Source organism: Bos grunniens, chromosome 11 (genome assembly GCF_055505025.1).
Source record: "Bos grunniens cultivar Pamir isolate PY7600 chromosome 11, Bosgru_T2T1.0, whole genome shotgun sequence".
Lineage (NCBI taxonomy): Eukaryota > Metazoa > Chordata > Mammalia > Artiodactyla > Bovidae > Bos > Bos grunniens.
The window spans coordinates 64,407,928-64,426,802 of record NC_141175.1 but is presented as its reverse complement, the minus strand read 5'-3'; the positions used below and the strand labels follow the sequence as shown (position 1 = coordinate 64,426,802).

The window sequence follows — 18,875 nt, the reverse complement described above, 5'->3', positions numbered from 1 at the left end:
GTGGGCAGCCCGTGGGCAGCGGCAGCAGCAGCTCAAAAGAAATTGACTGACTGGCCGCTTGGGCGCATTTCAATATATGGAAATGACCAGAGGCTTCTGCAATAAATCAGCACTCAACACTTTGTCATTTTTCTAGTTCTGCTTCATTTTCCTATTTTCCTCTTCTCCTTACAGAAGCCTTATTTCTTGCCTTTTACCCTGCTGCGTCTCTTCCCACCTCCAGCCCCCACCCTCTCCAAATCTGGCCCCATCCTCGTCAACCGCCACCCCCATTTCTGTTCTCTGACTCCCCTGTAATTGGAAACATCCGGTCGAGAGGGATTCTTTTCTTTCCCTTTAAATTTTTTTCTTACAAAATCGGGCAGCGTTTGCTGTCGTGCCTCGGATTTCCTCCGACCAGAGGCGCGGAGATGCGCTCACTTAATCCTTAGGACCGAGGAACTCAAGCCCCTTTTGATGAAGAAAAAATAAAAAGACCGCGGTCCACATTTCACCTCTCCCCATCCCAGCTCCCGCTGCCACCCTCGAGGAGTTCGCTTAGCAAACTTAAAAGAATATCAGAAGCAACTCGTGCTAGGAAATGCCCGGGACAGCGCTGGGTGGATAGCCAGAGAAAAGGGAGGGACGTAGTGGGCATCTAAACGGGTTTGCCAGGGGTCCTGCTTTTCTTTTGCAGATCCTCCCCCTAAACCTGCTCCTTTGCCTCGGGTCTTCTTTTCTTCTTCTTTTTTTAAACTAAAGCCGCGCGTCCCTGATATCTACAAAGACTCTGGATGTTTCTCAGGAACCCCTCGCAGCCTGAATTTCGTGGCGCGTGCAAAAAAGCGAAATTAACAAAACCCGATCACCGCGCGGCTGGGTTTTTTGTTTTTGCTTTTAAGTTCCGTGCAGACGCAAACATCACCTAGCTTCCTCCATCCCCTCTCTCTGCTCCTTCTTGAGATTTCTAATCTTTCAACTTGGGTCTCTCTCTCTTGTCGACTGGGCAGCCTCTCTTTTTTCTTTCGCTTGGATCTGGGAACAATAGGCATGTAAAGGGTCAGTGGGCATCACCCTATAAAGCTCAGAACCTAATTAATTTTATTAAAGGAGGATCTGTTTATGCAATATGACAGCCTGGGGGAATTAACCATTTGAGGACGCAGAGGCTGTTCAGACACCAGTGATTCCCACCTCACACCATAAGCTTATATATACTTCCTGCCCCTTTTGATCCTGGGCGGCACTGTGATCCGGGTCTGGTTTTTTGTTTGACCTTGTGAAGAGCTTGTCTAAATCCCGGGGTTCTGCACAATTCGAGGGACACCCAGAAAATCCACAGATGCCTGTTACCAGGTGACAGTCGAAGTGCCCACCCATTCACGGTTTGTTGCAGTGACAGCTCAAAAGGTCTTACTATGGGAATGGGGGTGGGGGGTGAACCTCACGTGTCCTAAAGTGAATATTTGGTGCCTGCAAAATTCTACTTGGAAATCACATCGTATGAAATCCAATGTTTCTTCACAAGAGCATAGGAAAATGTAACCCTATTTAGGTTATTATTTTTTATTTTTTCCTGCCACTCTGGTGATTTGAAATACATTTTTAATAACCTCCTGGATAAAAACAATAGTTCAAACATAATGTTCTCTGACTTAATATCCCTGTGAATTCTTTAATTGCCAAAAACAAAGTTCGTTTCGTTTACAAGGGCTAACTTTATATCTCCTAGGAATTCTAATGTCATAGTTGTTTTTTTTTTTTTTATCATCACCTTGGATTTTGTTCAACAGGGATCTAGAAATGTATAGCATATGTATAGAAATAGATATGATAAAATATTCAAGAGTTCTCTGAAGGAAAATGTGCTTGAAAATAACCCCCTCTTTTATGGAATTTGTTTTGATTTAGATCTATAGATAGTAAAAAGAATGAAAGAAACTGTGAATTGCACTGAATATAAGATGTTTATCACTTTAATATTACACTTCCTAGCTTCCATATTACAGAGCTTTAGAATACTCCCCAAACTTTCAGATTGAAGCTCTGCCTTGTACGGCCTGAGGTTTGTCTAGAAAGACCTGCCAGTACATGCCAGCTAAAAATGAGTGTCAATTAATAATAATAAAAAAGCTCCCTTATTTCTACACTCATGTAATTTAACAGGTTTGCAGAGGAACATAGGATGAGAACAGTTGTGAGAACATTCCAATATATGCAGTTCTAACAGCTTTCATTCTAAGACGCCAAACCTTCCTAAAATAGAATGGCTTCACATTTCTTTTTTATATTAAAAGTCCAATCTACATTTCACATAAAATGTTTTTCATCACAAAAAATATTTGTCTCTAACAAAATGCACTTTTTGTTCTACCAAAAAAGCAAACATCTTGAAACAGATTCTCCCCAGCTTTTTACAGCTCCCCACTGCAATTTTCTATACTATTTTCAACTGCCCCCTCCCTCATATGAGGTACTTTGAACACTGGAATAAAAATAATAACAATCAAAATACTGAGCTAGAATGCTCTGCTTCCCAATATTGCTAATAAAATCTCTAATTCTTAAACTGCTCTCTGATGGAACTAGGCAAATTGTGGAACTTACACTGATATTTCTAAGTGCAGTTTGTTGTTTTAAAAACATATTGTACTGATTAATAAAAATGTGAAATAATTTGAGTTACAAATTTTGAACTACAAATCGCCATCTGCTCAAATGGGGGAAAACCAAAAATTGCCGAATATATTTTCTCACCTCTTTTTTTCATGATAACATAAACAACATTCCTGAATAATTAAAAAGAGAAACTGACTACACTTAATGCATTTTTATAGTTCAACAACTGCTTGGTGAGTCCACCTTCTCAAACGTGCAATTATTTTTTTTCTTAATTACTTACACATGTTCTATCAGAAGATGCAGGTTCTAGTGCTTTTCCTGTGATTGTGCAAATCTGTTTAGTTCTGTCTACTAGACTATATGCCCTTGGGTTGATATGAAAAAGTAGACTGCAATGTGCAGTAACTGACCTGGTCATAGGCATCAGCTATGTCAGAGACCTGTGAAAATACTCACAGTATTTTCTGCAAGTAGGGAAAATAATTTTTTTTTCAATTTCTATGAACCCAAATTTGGAGGAAAAAGCACAACCCTCCAAATAGATACCTAGGTACAAAAAATATGATAAACAATTTAGCTTATCATTTGTGGGAAAGAAAATGGGTAGGCAAATCTTTCATCCATGGCTATTTAAAACACTTATTGATGGCCTGGCAAACAGAACCCAGTGGAATTTATTATGTCACCAGCAGAAACAGTGAAAACTCATCTAGGATGTACCAATTTGTTGGCATTCAAAGAAGGGAGATAATAAGCCAGGAGTCATCAGTGCAAGGAGTCTAACAAGAGATCCAAAATAGAGTTGGATGGACTGCTTTATAAACCATACCTTAGGCTTAGACATGAGAGATAAGTATGTTGTTTTTTAATCATCTTGAGAATTAAAGAATCCCATAAAATAACACATTTGTTCTTTCCTTCTTTTTTTAAAAAATGCCTAATCACTTCAAGGAAAGAAGCGCTTTGCCTTTTTTTTTTTTTGGTAAAGAAACATTTACAACATTATTAAAAAACTGAATCTTCACAGATCATGTCTCCATTGATGAGCGGATGCTGGGGTGAGGGAAGAGTGGGCCCAATCATGCCATGTTCTCAGGCCCACCCCTTTCCCTGTCCAGTTCCAGTGTAGGTTAAAGTTGGAGAGTGACTCCCCAGGCCCTGGCAAAGATGTGGACGTTGCTTTCATCATGTTGGAATGGGACAGAAAGGAAAGAAGAAATGGCTGAAAAATTCCTCAAGATGATCCAAGACATAAGCTTCTCTCACTATTTTTCTACTCCAAGTGTAGTTCCTTGAACATGGTAGCTGTTGTTTTTTGTTGTTGTTTTGCTTTTAACTCATAGCCAATCTAATTTACAGACTATGGACTATCATGCATAATGTGAAGGTGGCAGGCATCTTATTTAGAGCCAATGTAATGCCAGGTCCGTTTGAGTGCCTACTGCACCCAGTGACCTGTACCAGGTATGGGAGGGACTTAAAAAAATGAACTTCTATGTCTCCTTGTTCTCAAATGGTTCACAGTCCAGAGGAGGAGCTTGCACACACCTGGCTACACCACCAATCAGACTGGGGACAGGAAATAAAGAAGAGATCAGGGAGCCCCCTCCAAAGCAGGAGATTGCTCAACTGCTTTAGAAGGATGTGCTGGGCTTTTCTGGGTGGGAAGATGCAGGAGGAGCACTCAGGGTGGAAAGAATTACCTGACCTGGCACATCAACAGGCTTGTGGGGCTTGGGGGCCACAAGTCTCCTGGTGCAGCTAAAGCATAGAGTGGAGCAGCAGGAAGATGCCCCTGGAAAGAGGTTGGGTAGATTTGGGAAGGGCCTCCAAGGTCAGGCTTCAGAGTTCTGACCAAATTCTGCAAGCCATGGAAAACCATTTGAGGTTTCTGGGTAGGCCATGTGACACACTCTTCGGAAAAATGAATCCTGGAGACAGTTTGGAGGATGGCTTGAAGCAAGTTGTCCTCTGCCAATCAACGCATTCTTCTGTCCACCAATCTGTAGAAGCGATCAGTATAAACAGTGATGTAACCTGAACCTTACTAGGGATGGGATATTCATCTCTTCCACCTCTAAAACTGAAGACCATGCTTCACATATAAAAAATGTCTTCATTGAATGCGTCTATAAATGTCTTCGTTGAAGGCTTCTATATTTAAAAGCTTTATGTCTAAGAATCTAATTTGTCTTTCCCTGGATGTGCCCCAAACATTCTCACCTCCAACCCTTACCTCTTCTCTTGACCCAGTATGCCAAAAGTTAAGACCCAAACTCATGAAAGAAAGCCCTCTTTTCTACCTCTTAAGAATAAATGTTTGAAGATATTTAAACCTCATATTATCCAGCAGCCTCTGTATGCACATCCCTTTGCTGAATCCTCTTTCAAAAACATGAACCCAAACACAAACATTAAGAAAACAAGGATAAATAATACATGCTATAATAAATTAAAAAAAAAACACACACCATAAAATCAAATAACTGAAGAGTAGCAATTGTGCTCTGTTAACTGGTTGGATGGTGAGATCTGGTTTTTAGCACAACGCTCCTAGTGCAGCAGAGCTAAGTTCTGTAAATTAAAAACCCTTTAAAATTAGATTCGGTCTTTACAGGGCTGGAGAGACCAATTTATAGAAATCTGACTATGAGGTTTCATGGCTTTTGTTTTACTTCTCTAGCTCTACCCAGTAGAAAGTAACAGTATGAAAAATGGGACACCATGCTGCATTTCAAATAGCCTTCTGCTAATTAGAAAATTACCCCATATCATCATGAGGGCCGCCAGCCTTGTTTTAATATGGGTCTGCTAATATTCCATTCTGAAGGCCCTAATTTAAAAATCTCGTATCTTGGCTGCTAAAAACACTGCAGGCTGAATCTTGTCAAACAGGAGGAGACTTTGTTTTCTAGTCCTGGACATGGAGCATAATGGTGTCATTTTAAAATGCCTGGAATGTGTGTGTGTGTGTGCGCGCGCGCGCGTGTATGTGTGTGTGTGTGTGTGTGCGGAGGTAGGGGGAGAGACAAGAAAATTGTCTTTAAATGCTTTCCTTTCAGCACACCTTAGCTCTGATCCCAGATCAGAACCTAGTTCTCTTGAGAATGAGGACTGCTTTGACATTTTTAGTGACGAAAATCTCAAGTAACCCATATGGATTTTTCCGACAGGATTTTGCCAAAATGTATATTTACTGGAGATTTAAACAAGGTAGTTTCTATTGTAACATTAACAGTGATTATCTGTTTGTCTGTTAAAGTATTTGTTTGGTTTAAATTAAATCTACTCTCACTGAGAATGAGCAAAAAGTGTGGACCCCAGTTATGTAACATATTCGTATGGACATCAGCAAATTTAATATAATATATAGAAGTATACAGTACATCCACTTTAATAGCAGAAGTGAACACTTATGATCTGACTTCAGAAAAATGCCTGGAAAAATCAGACTTACATCCATAATTTCATGTTTAACTATTCCATTGTGGCATGGCATTATTTTTATATTTCACTTCAAATATCAGATAGTAAAAGAATTCATTCATCTTGCATATCATATATACCACAGTATCAAGGCCAAATGCAGAAGAGTATAGCATAAGAAAGCATTCAGCCTGAACCCTAAAACATCAGGTTTCACTCTATCTGTTTAGGGTATGATTTTAATGTAGATCAGTTATGGTTACGACATCATTCAAAAGAAGTGATACTTATAAAAAGCTATATCCCTTGGCAACGATTTAACTCAGAAAATTAGTCTTGGTCTTGTCTTTTTCTTTTTTGTTAGCTGCACTTTCAAAAGTGTTATATATTTTAGGCAACTTCTATTTAAATGTAAAAACTGATTAATCCCTTGAGTTATTCTTATTTAAATTACAGACCCATAAGCCTTGCCTTTCATCATTGGCAAAAATTAAAAAGTATCAACTTAAAATTTAAACGCATCTCTATCTAAGAAACAAGTTGACTAGTTTACAGTGTGTGGCAATTTGGGTCTGATGACTACTTGGAGCTCTGTAAGCATTCATTAGCTTAGTTTCTTCCCGTTAGTTTGCAATAAAAATAATAATATTTGCCACTTAGTAGAGGCTTTTCACCCTCAAAGTGCTTTATGGGCATCAAGTGGTTTATTTATTAATAATCTATGTTTCTGCTTAATAAACTAGATTTCTATTTACAATCAAAGAGAAAATTAGAAAATGCTCCATATGCGATAAAAGGAGTTGCTAACAGACTATCAAATTACATATTTATTTTGCCCTGCCCATTATTTTTAAATAACTTTCTGCTAGCCAATTAAAATTTTCAACATCCTGGGCAATGAGATATTGATGTCTATTCCATGTCTGTTTTTCTGATTTGGGAGGACGTTAAGGTTTTTCAGTTTTTATCCCTCAATTTATTCAGGCAAAAGGAAACTGGGTTTTAGATACTACAAATTCAGCACCAAAGAGGTTCCTTTCCATTTGTGTTTATAAGACCATGTCTACAGCTCCATGCCAGTGAGGAGGAGCCCCTGGAAGTCCTAGAGGGTCAACTCAGAAGACCTCAGTGGATTCTGTTCTAACCAGAGTAGGAATTGCACGCATATAAAGACCCAAGGCCTCCAGGACATTGGAATTTTGTCTCTTGGGCTCTGGCTTCTGGACAGTGAGTTGGCAAAGGCAGGGGGTAGCATAGCCCCTTGGTAAATGCCCACTAGAAAAGAAATCGGACTGGTCTATGAGTGATGTGGGGGTTTTAAATGATCTCCATAGACTCAGTCATTTCAAACTGACCTTCCCATCTCAAGAGGTGCTGTTTCCTAAAAACAGCAAATACAGTTGGAACTGCTTATGCTTCAATTTTGAGTTTACCATCCAGAGTTCATCTGAAATGTTCTAAGGTTTCTAGAAATTCCTCTGAAGAGGCACAGTACAAAAGGAAGGTACAAACTGGTTTACAAAGAGGTGGAAATGGCTCATCGTACCACAACTTTAATACCTAAATATACAGACCATGAGACAGCCCAGCACACCAGGAAGGCTGCAACGCCTTTGAAGACTTGGACTTCTGCTGATGGGATATTACTTTGTATGTGGTGACACTTCATAGTTTTTACAGTATTTTCATATACATTCCCTTTTTCAATTAGTCATGCTTTCATCTCTCTTCTCATTGATTTTTGGCTTGTTTGCTCTTTAATATTTTTGTTGTGTTGCTTCTAACTGATAAGAATGGGGTAGTGTAAACATCACACAGGCATGTTTGCACAATGCTGCCTTGTAATAATTAAGTGTATTTTTCAAAGGTCTCTAAGCAGGTCATAAAAATCTGCTCAGAGCTAAGCGTGGAATGTTCGGGTCTGATCCTACCAGCAAATTCTTTTAAACACCATAATAACCTGAATTTTGGTCATTTAGAAATGTACATAAGGGCTTCCCTGGGAGCTCAGTGGTAAAGAATCCCCTGGCCAATGCAGGAGACACGATTCAATCCCTAATCCGGGAGGATACCACACGCCTGGGAGCAACTAAGCCCATGAGCCACAACTACTGAGCCTGTGCTCTAGAGCCTAGGAACTGCAACTACCGAGCCCTCCGAAGCACAGCCCATGCTCCACAAGAGAAACCACCACAATAAGGAGCCCGCACACCACAACTAGAGCCACAACTAGAGAAAAGCTCGCATAGCAGTGAAGACCCAGCACAGCCAAAAATTTTAAAATAAATAAATAAACAAACTGCAAATATACACACACACACACACACACACACATACACACACACGTGAAATAAACTCTCCAAGACAGCATTTCGGTTTTACAAAGTGGTTGGAGACACCTCCCACTTTTATTTATGTAAAGAATGGATGTGTTTAAAAGTTAACTTTGGTCCTTTTAAATGGGTGAAAAGAAGCGCCTGAGGCAGAAATAGGCCTTGTGATTCACCTTCAGTTTAAAAGTGCTAATTTCTGCTTCTCGGTGCCTTTATAACAATTTGTCCCAATCTGTAACATCAGAAAGCAGCTTTTCCGGTGAGAGGGGAGGAGAGGAGAGGGCCATCCCCTCACCCTGTAAGCGCCCCTCTCCTCGGACGCTGTCCAAGAGGGAGGCAGAGAAGAACAATCTGCAGGCGACACAGAAGCGGAGGGGCACCGCTGGTCAACAGTTCCTTCTGACGGAACACCCAGCATGGCCTGTCTCCTCTTGCACTGGGGCCTGAACGCACCTTCACCAGCCCTCTACACGCTGGCTAAGCAGGGGAGAGGACTCGCTCTGGAAAAAAGCCATTTGCTGTCTCATTCCTCATCTCTTCCCCAAAGCAGCATTCATGTAACATAGAATTGCAAAGTTGGCCAGAAATGGGAACAAAATTGCAATTCAAAGGCTTTTTTTTTCCATTTTGTAAAATAATGGTAATAAATTAAATAATCAAAATATTTAGCTGTGTAAACTGGCTTCTGCCACTTGCGCAGTTACTTCTTTTCATGAGGAAGGTTGCTTTACATACCAATAGGTGTTTTTTAAATTATCTCAATGCCTATTTAGACATGCTGCTCCAGGAAGGCCTTCCAGTTTTGTTCAGTTGAAATTAATATTTGCTAATAAAAGAACTGTCGGGACTGTGAAGTAAACATTCATGTACCCAAAAGAACAGACTTTCCAATTTTCATTTGTGTGGTGTCCCTCTGCCCCAGTCAGTCATCCACCCTGTGTGGCCACAGCTCTGGCCAGAGTTGGACATCAAGCTCAGGGTGACAGCGCCCTCCTGAAACACAGGACATAGAATATTGAATTCATTCGTTTTTACCAGCTCTGTATGCTCCCAGCAAAAACAAAAACAAGGCGTGGGCTGGATTCTGCATTTACCCATAAAGTTTAAGGTGTTGGCTTTAAGAGCAACTGTCAGAAGGTGATTGTACTATAACCCATGAGGATAAGGGGGGCGACTCCAGAGGAAAAACTCAATCTCACACCTACTAAATTTTCATATTTATTTCAGGCATAAATGGATTCTAAAATTTTGTGGCTTAAGGAAAAAAAATAATAAAAGTTCAGTGAACACAGTAGAGGCTGGAATGCTGAGACATTTCAGCATGGAGATGTAGAAGCAAAGGCAGGGTTGTGGAGCCGACCTGGGTGTCTGTTCATGATCAGGGCTCAAACCAAATGCTGCCCATGGGATTATAAGGCAAGAGCAATGCCCCAGACCTACCTGGACCTTAGGTTCTCTTCCCGGGCCTTCTCTTCTGCCTCTGCCTTCCTTGCTCAGGAAGGCTCACACAGTCATTGAAAAATCGAGATTTTGAAAGATTTTCAAGGATCACCAAGTCAATCACTGAGAAGGAGAAAAATAAAAGGGAAAGAGTTGAGCATCACATGCGAGGGGACGTTCAATTCAAACAGCTCCTGGGGAGTTACAATTCTCCTTACAGGCTGAACAGTGGGTGCCTATGTGCCGCTGGCAAGCCCACAGCAGTTTAAGGCAATATTTTGGTCAGCAGGTGTAGACCCCAAATGAACAGTGGTTTAAGACCTGGATTGTGAGAGGCAGACATGTGCTGAAATTAGACGAGCATTCTCGGGCTATTATTTAACATTCTACATATGTGAGATCCAGAATGAAAGAATGAGAATTATCTTAAAATCCCTGCTAAAGCAGGGCCTGCTTTCTCTAGGCAATCTCAAGCTTTAGTAGTTCAGACAGATTCTCTAGCTGACAATTAATATTAATGGGTAGATTTCACAATGTGGCATTATCACACGGGAGATGGGTGGGCACACCATCTGGGTTTTGGCAGGTATTAGATGTAATCAAAGGGATTACTTGGCTCAGGGAGAAATAGAAAACCTTGGGTTTGTTTAGTCTCTTTCCTCTTTTGTTTGGACGCAGCTCTAGGTGTGCTTAACTATTTTCCCCTTGTCCTTTATTTGTGGTCGGGAACATCTCCAGGAGAAAACAAAACAAAATAAAAAGGGATGGACAACCCACAAAGATCGTTTGGATATGGAATTATGACCCATTTTCCCTTCTCACTAAAAATTCACCAAATATTTATTCCATGCCTACTGTGGATAAGGAGCTCTGCCAGGACACCTCCATCAGCTTTAGTTCAAACAAAACGTCAGTGTTCACAGGTCTATTTCTGGATACCGTAGGTCAAAGGGCACACTGAGTCCTCAAAAGATAATACACAATTTCTTGATCAATTTTTGCCCCCTTCCCTCCATTTGTCTCCATTCCCCACCCACCCACACACATACACACAGACATATACACACACAAGAAAGTATTTAGGAGATAAGTGCTTTCCCAGTGATCCAGTGGTTAAGAATCTGCCTGCCAATGCAGCAGACACAGATTCGAACCCTGGTCCAAGAAGATCCCACATGCCATGGGGCAGCTAAGCCTGTGCACCGCAACTACTGAGCCCGCTCTAGAGCCTGCAAGCCGCCGCTACTGAAGCCCACACGCTCTAGAGCTTGTGCTCTGCAACAACAGAAGCCACTGCAACGTGAAGCCCGCACACCGCAATGAAGAGTAGCCCCCGCTCACCACAACTAGAGAAAGGCTGCGAAGAGCAACAAAGACCCAATGCAGCCAAAAAAAAAAAATTCAAAGGGAGCTTCCAGCTCAGATTTTAGAAAAAATAATCATTTAATTGGATTGCTTATTGGAAACATTCAAGGAACTAGACCAAGGAGCCTACACAGGTGTACATGTTTATTTTCAGTAAAAATAAACGAAGTTGTTGGTTGGTTAACACTAACACTTGATTAGGCAGTCTCAAGGTACCAGAACCCTTCTGATTGCTGCTGCAGGTAAACGTGTGAGTCTTACACTGAACTATGCTCTGATGATGAGTGCGAAGATGGCATGCAACCCAAGACATCCTACTCATGAAGAAGCACTTCTAACCCTCCGGTTTCCCTGTGGGACTGTCCTGCATCCCACAGATACATGCCCCGGGGACCCACAAGGCACTGTCTTTGCTCCATAGTCATCACCCATCCAGGGAAGACGGCAGCACCATCACCCCAGCCGTCACTGGCTGGTGAAGCAGCCCTCACCTGCAGGCCCTCCTCTGCACCTCATCGCAAGCAGACAGGACCACAAAAGAACCCAGGCTCTGTCAAGGTTACTTCTGGGTCTGATCATCTTGTCCCAGGAAACCCAGTATGTAGGATGTGTATACTTAGCCCTTTATTACAGGATGGTGATTATGACCCCCAATTTTCTGTAAACATGGCCCAAGGCTGAGACCACCTTGTCCCATTTGCAACAGTAGCAAGACAATACAGGATCCATTTCCTCTTTGCCTTCTTTACCATGTCACCTTGCCACAGACAGTGCATCCTCTAGCAGCTCCCTAAGCAGCTAAAACAAACTCAGCTGACACCACTGTCTCTCTCCATCAGCTACTCCCAGGCATCTTTTCAGGTACAACAGGCATACACTCCACGCTTCATTTGAATTTTTATAAAATTGTGTTCTTAACAACACAACTGCATATTCAACTGCCCGGATCCACTTGAGATCTTAAAGCTGCATGTCCAAGAGGCTAGCAATTGACCTACACACACATCAGCACAGGTGGCTTTGGAAATGTAGGTTCATTAAGATTAAAGACAATGAAGAATTCAGTTCTTCAGCCACACTTCAGGCATGCAATTATTACATGTGGCTGCTGCTGCTGTGACTGCTAAGTCATTTCAGTCCTGTCCAACATGTGGCTAACAGCTACCAAATACTGGACAGGGAAGAGGCCGAACACTTTCATCATCACAGAAACTTCTACTGGACTGTGAGGCTAGAGGATGTGAGGACAGAAGAGGGAAGTTTTCTCAGAGCCTGCAGAGACGAGCTTGGGGAAGCCAGGCCTCATGCTCATGGTTTTCACTCAAATCCACTCAAATCTAAATGCCAGCATTTCCTCTGCAGACGTGACACCCAGAATTTCAATGGGAAGTGAAGCGGGCAGTGGTGAAAAACCTCCACGGTGCAGAATTCTGGGGCAAATTCTTTGCTAAATTCTGGGGGAAATTCTTTGCTAAATTCTGGGGGAAATTCTTTGCTAAATTCTGGGGGAAATTCTTTGCTAACGGGTGGAAGGGAAAAGAAGCTTCCTGGGCAGGCATTCGAGGGCGGTTCACACTCCCGCGCTTCCAGCTTCTCGACCATGACCCAAGCTCAGGTGGGGCCCAGCTGTCGCGGGTGTGAGGGCCCAGGACTCGGGTGGATGCCCGGCTGGCGCCGCGTGCGTCCAGCAGCCTCCCGCCGTGTCCTTTAGCACGAGGGCGGGCAGCGCGGGACAAAGGCTCAGGCAGGCGGCAGCTGCCAGGTTCGGCGCGCAGAGGCGGCCGCGGCCACCCGGGGCGCCGGCCGCCTCCGCGGCCCCGCGAGGGAGGCCGGGCGCCCGCCTTTGTCTGCGGCGCGCCGAGGGCCGGGTCCGCAGGAAGCGCGCGCCATCGTGCGGCCGGAGTCTGGCACTGCGCCCCTGGAGGCGCTGCGCGACCCTCGCGCGGCTGGAACCACCGAGCTTGGCCGGAATCCCCGTGGGGACCGCGGTGTGATTCCGGAGGCGACTGCTAGACCCGCTATGGCGCGTTCTATTAGATCATGCTGTGTGTTAGGGAAACACATGACCACTCTTGATAAAGGCAGCTGAGCCATGGCCAGCAGAAAAGGTAGAGGAAAGTGGACACACTTGTCTATGTACGATGAAAAATATCCAATAGCTATGATCACTAATATTTGTTAATATAGTTGCTTGCATATGCATGGAATGGAATATCTCCGGAATGTCGCAAAAGAAACTGGTTACAGTACTTTGCCCTGGTGACCTAAAGGACTCATGTGTCTAGGGGATGATTATGAGAGGGTGGCTCCTGATCCTTTGGACTTTCATAGGATGTACATGTATTTCCTGTATGAAACTAAAGCATTTAATAATATAAAGATATGGTGGATAGAATGTGTCTGTGGTGTGTACCTCGTGCAAATGTGGAGCCAAAGAGAAGTAAATATAGTCATTAAACATTCCAGGTACTGCTCTCTGGAGACCCTGGGTCTCCAGGGACAACTCATCAACTGCCAGAAATGGAATTAACCATCATTTTCTATGTAATATGGCCAAGCACAGGTTTTCTCATCTTGAATGACCCTGTTCAGCAGGTGAGTCTCTTGTAGTCTTGGTGAGGATGCAAAATGTGTCTTGTCTCTTTATTGACTAAACTCCTCTCACATAATTTTTGTCTCAGAAAATGCTCACTGGGGGAGATTAGCAGAAAAGGAGTAGTTACCCTCTGACTTATTTTGTTTAATTTTTTTTTTTTTCGGTGGCACCGCATGGCTTGGGGGATCTTAGTTCCTGACCGAGGGATCAAATCTCAGGGCCTCGGCAGTGAAAGTTCAGAGCCCTAACCACAGAATACCCCACTGACTTATTTTAGGAGGCAGGAGTGGAGTTGAAGCTCTCAGAAATGATAGTCTATCTCCCTCCAACCTAATCTTCTAACCAGTTAACCCCACTTTTCAGCATGGATTCCAACAAATTTAACCTATGAGGCCACATACCAAGTTAGAGAGCTTCCCAGGTAGCGTAGTGGTAAAGAATCCACCTGCCAATGCAGGAAACCCAAGAGAGGTGGGATCGATCCCTGGGTCAGGAAGATTCGCTGGAGGAAGAAATGGCAACCCACTCCAGTATTCTTGCTTGGGAAATCCCATGGACAGAGGAGCCTGGCGGGCTAGAGTCCATGGGATCCGAAAGAATCAGACACAACTGAGTGTGCACACACACACACACCAAGTTAGAATTGGTTATACTTAAGCTCCTTCCACTCTCCGCAGCCTTGACTCTGTGACATACTTGCAGACGTGGGCCTTATGAGATGGCCCCAGTCACTTAATGGGCCCCTGAGAGCATTAAATCCAGCCAAGGATCTCTACATGTGCACCAGGCCTAGAGCTCCCCCAGGTAAGAACCACATCATTACCCTCTTGGTGAATCAGGATCAGGTTCAATTTTGTTGAACCGAACTCTAAGCTGGTTCTTTATTGACCAGGAAGTGTTCTATGAGGTCACAGGAAATGATGGGGCACACAGATTGTCATCCTTACAGTTGGGATGAAAGACGTGTGGGCAACAGAACTGGCTTTAGAGCCTGAAGGATCATAAGGAAGACTTAAACTGCATGGTAAATGGGGGCAGCTAGAGTCCTGAAAGCAGGGAGAGCAGGGCCAGGAAGGCCTCACCTGGGAGAGAATCCACCTGGGCTGGGTAGAGGGGAGTATGTGTATACATATGTATACACATGTGTACCCGTGTGGGGGGGGCATGGGCACATGTGTATGGTTGGGTCTGGACAGTGAGCACTCAGGAGCCCTGCTTCGCCTGCCTGCTTGGAGCAGATGGGCTAATCTGAGGAGCAGGTAAGAACTTCTTGACTCACTGCCGTGCATGCATGCATATAAGTCGCTTCAGTCATGTCCGACTCTTTGCTATCCTGCCAGGCTCCACTGTCCATGAGATTCTCCAGGCAGAATAACTGGTATGGGTTGCCATGCCCTCCTCCAGGGGATCTTCCCAACCCAGGGATTAAACTCGTGTCTCTTGTGTCTCCTACACTGACAAGCAGATTCTTTACCACTAGCACCACTGGACTCAGAAATCTCTCAAACACAGAAGGGAGGTGGGAAGGGGAAACTTGAAAGGACAGCAAGAACTTGATGGGCATTTCCTCCACAGTGAGGGAGGGCATTCTGGGTGCATGTAAGAAGTGCACAAGGCAGGAGGCAGTCATGCTGGTTTTCCTGTTTTCTCTTTAGAACTCAGGGTGGGTGTGTCCTTCCCAGGTCTCTCTTGGACCTGCTTTGCCCTGCTTCCGGTGGGGTAGACCAAATAAATTGTAATAGTAAGGAGCCCACTGCTTGGAAAATCTGCCCAACAAACTGGAATGCACTTATAAAACCCTTCCCTTGGGAAAAGGGCCAGTTCCACACGCAGGGGCTTCTGAGCCAGATCCACTTTTTGAGCACCCACTGCCAGCAGGCATGATCTTCAGTTTGCTTTGTCGGGATCCCTGTGACCTAGGGGCTTCCCTGGTGGCTCAGACAGTAAAGAATCTGCCTGCAACCCAGGTTCAACCCCTGGGTCCGTCCGTCAGATCCCTTGGAGAAGGAAATGGCAACCCACTCCAGTATTCTTGCCTGGAGAATCCCATGGACAGAAAACTGAGCAACTGGCACTTTCACTGTGACCTAAGGAGGGTAGCAGTGGACCCCACTCTCTCCACAGCTCCAGAGAAGACAGCATTTCCACACCACCATCACTGTTTGGATGGACACGATCTTGGGAAGCTGCTCACTAGTCGTGTTTTCTGCCTTGGTAAGTGGTTAAGATGCCTCTTGCCTGAATCAAAGCTGATGGACCATGTCAGGAGTCAGAGACGTCCTCCAGCCCCTAACCACTCCATATAACCTTCCTGTCTGCTCTCAGAAGAGAAGACTGTTGCTGTTGGCTCCTTGAGGAAGACTTGGGCCCCAGTGCCTGTCTTCCAGGTGGGGAAGCCCTTTGTCCTCTCCATGGGGGAGCCAGGAATCTTCAAAGGCTTGCTCTGGGCTCCCCCTGGGCTCCTGGCTCGTGGGAGGCCGAGGTTGGTGAGAATTAATTGTAAAGTGCATTGAGAGGCACAAATGAAAACCAGTCCCGCGGCGGAGAGATTATTACTGTTGGCAATTTGGGTTTTCTGAAATAGCTCTTAGGATTATGACTGTGGCAGCCGAAACCCCAGAGGTGAGCTCAAGGCTGATAGATTTTTGAGTGGCCCCATTTTGCTCAGCCTCCCTGAAGGTGAGCGAGACAGACCGGGTCCTGAGCTGGGTTGGGCTGGGAGTTGAGACCCCTCCAAGGGCTGCAGATGCAAGGCAGCTGAAGGCTGACCCCCACGTTCTTGAGAGAGGGTCCCCAGACTTGCCAGCATAATTTCCTTCTCACTTCACTGTTCCCTTTCCCGTCTGAACTGGCAGGTGACCTACGGGGGAGCCGCGTGCAAATTGATTCGGAGGCGATCGATGGCTAGGGGCGCGGCCCAGCTCGCTGCCGTGTCACTGATCCTCTCCAAATCGATTCACACACCGTTTCTTCTCCGCACACCTGCCACGTCAGATGGAGAGGCATCAGTGAAGTGAGAAGAAAATCATGCGTTCCTTCCTTAGGTCTGTGTTGCCGCCGCAGCCGCCACGGAGCCGGCTGCTCCTGGCTCTCCACGGGCTCCCTGGCCGCCAACATGCACCTCGGGGAATTGGGTGTCCCTTCCATGCACATGGAGGAACAACCCAGGAGGCAAGGGAGCTGCCCGGATCCTGGCCTTGGCACCACCCCACGGAGGCCTCTGAATCACCAGACCACCAAGATCCCCCTCTCCCACCACACAGGGCTCCTAGGGCCTTTGCTCCCAGCTTTTTGTTTACTCTCTTCAAAGACCATTGTGGACCAACCTATAAACAGACCACTTACTTGTTGGAGCCAGAGTCATTCAATATTTGAAGTCAGTTCATCTGAATGAATTCATGCATCCATTCATCCACTGGACCAACCTCTGTAGACGCCCCCAACCCCAGAGCACCCAGTGCTGCCCTGAGATCAGGCTGGCTCCTCAGGCTTCTAAATTATCACCAAAACAATCCGCTTTGGAGAAGACAGACCAAGGTCCTAGGAGCACCCAAGAATAGCCTGAGCCAACATAAATCAGAGAACAAGTCAAATAATGGAAAGATTCCTGCAGCAATTTAACGCACACCTCATCGACTTACTGCAGTTCTGTTAGTCCCCTCACTGTGTTACTGGGCTGCTAGGAGATGAGTTTGCACAGAGAGAAACAGACTGTCACTAAGCACAGTTCTTTCAGAGCAAGACTTTCTCAATGAAGGAAGCAGTGCATTTTACATTCTGGTGCAAACAGTTCTTAAATCTGTGCTTTGAGTCAGGACCACCGAATCCATTAGTGCTGCAGTCCAGGGGGTCGTGAAGAGTCGGACACGACTTAGGCGACTGAACAAAAACACTGTAGGCATAGTGCTTTGGCCCCCAAACACTTTTAGGGACTCTGGTAGGCTGAATAATGTCCTCCTCCCCCAAGAGGACCACATTCTAATTCCCAGAACCCATGGACATGACATGGCAAAAGGGACTGCGCAGACGTGATTACACTAAGGAGCTTGAGATGGGGAGATGATCTGGATTAGCTGGGTGGGCCCCAAATAATCACAGAGGCTCTTATAAGAGGGAAGCAGGAGAGGAAGGGTTAGAAAAGGAGATGGAATGATGGAAGCAGAGTTCAGAGACTCAGAGAGAGGTTTGAAGATGTTCATCTGCTGACTTTGAAGACAGAAGAGGCACAAGCAACGAGATGCACACAGCCTCTAGAATCTCAACACGACTTTCTCCAGGAGGAGCCAGACCTGCCAACACTTTGACTTCAGCCCAGTGAGACAGACTCTGGACTTCTCACCTCCAGAACCATAAGATAATAAATTTGTGTTACTTGATGCTGCTAAATCTGTGGTCATTTGTTATAGCAGCCATAGGAAACTAACAAGAAGAAGTGAAGTCGCTCAGTCATGTCTGATTCTTTGCAACCCCATGGACTTTAGCCCACCAGGCTCCTCGGCCCATGGGATTCTCCAGGCAAGAATACTGGAGTGGGTTGCCATTTCCTTCTCCAGGGGATCTTCCCAATCCAGGGATCGAACCCAGGTCTCCAGCATTGCAGGCAGACGCTTTAACCTCTGAGCCACCAGGGAAGCCTTGTTAGGAAACTAACAAGGGAGTCCACAAAAATGTTTTGGCTTCTTTTCAGAAGAAAAAAGAATGAATTTTTAAGGTTAAATAAGATGTTTTAACATTTTTAAGATGTTGTATATTATTATTTTTTAATATTTATTTAGTTTGCTGTGCCAGATCTTAGTTGCAGCATATGGGATCTAGTTCCCTGACAAAGGATTGGAAGCCACGATGTGACCCTGCTTCAGGCAGCAGTAATCATGAGAATTTTAGCAATTCTAGAAGGATAAGACAGCACAGATCCAATGCAGAACTAAACAATCCATTTCACCACCAATCTTAAAACAACCGTTCTGGCTGCTTATTGTAAATCCTTCAAAACCCAATATTTTAAAATAGAATTTAAAACTGAGCTAAATTTATTTGTCAGAGTACATCCAAGTGACTTAGTTATAATAAGAGAGCCTGGGTCTGCCTCTTTTTTATACTATCTTCTGTTGTAC

General features: G+C 44.5%; 1 long non-coding RNA gene across 1 annotated transcript; it reads right to left on the bottom strand.

The window, feature by feature from the left end:
* Nucleotides 1-3,569: 3,569 nt before the first annotated feature.
* On the bottom strand, nt 3,570-17,434 carry LOC147363257 (uncharacterized). Its single transcript, XR_015136868.1, has 3 exons — nt 17,107-17,434; nt 9,801-9,923; nt 3,570-4,604 (listed from the first exon to the last, which is right to left on the bottom strand). It is a non-coding gene; the product is annotated as an uncharacterized LOC147363257 (long non-coding RNA).
* Between the last annotated feature and the right edge of the window lie 1,441 nt (nt 17,435-18,875).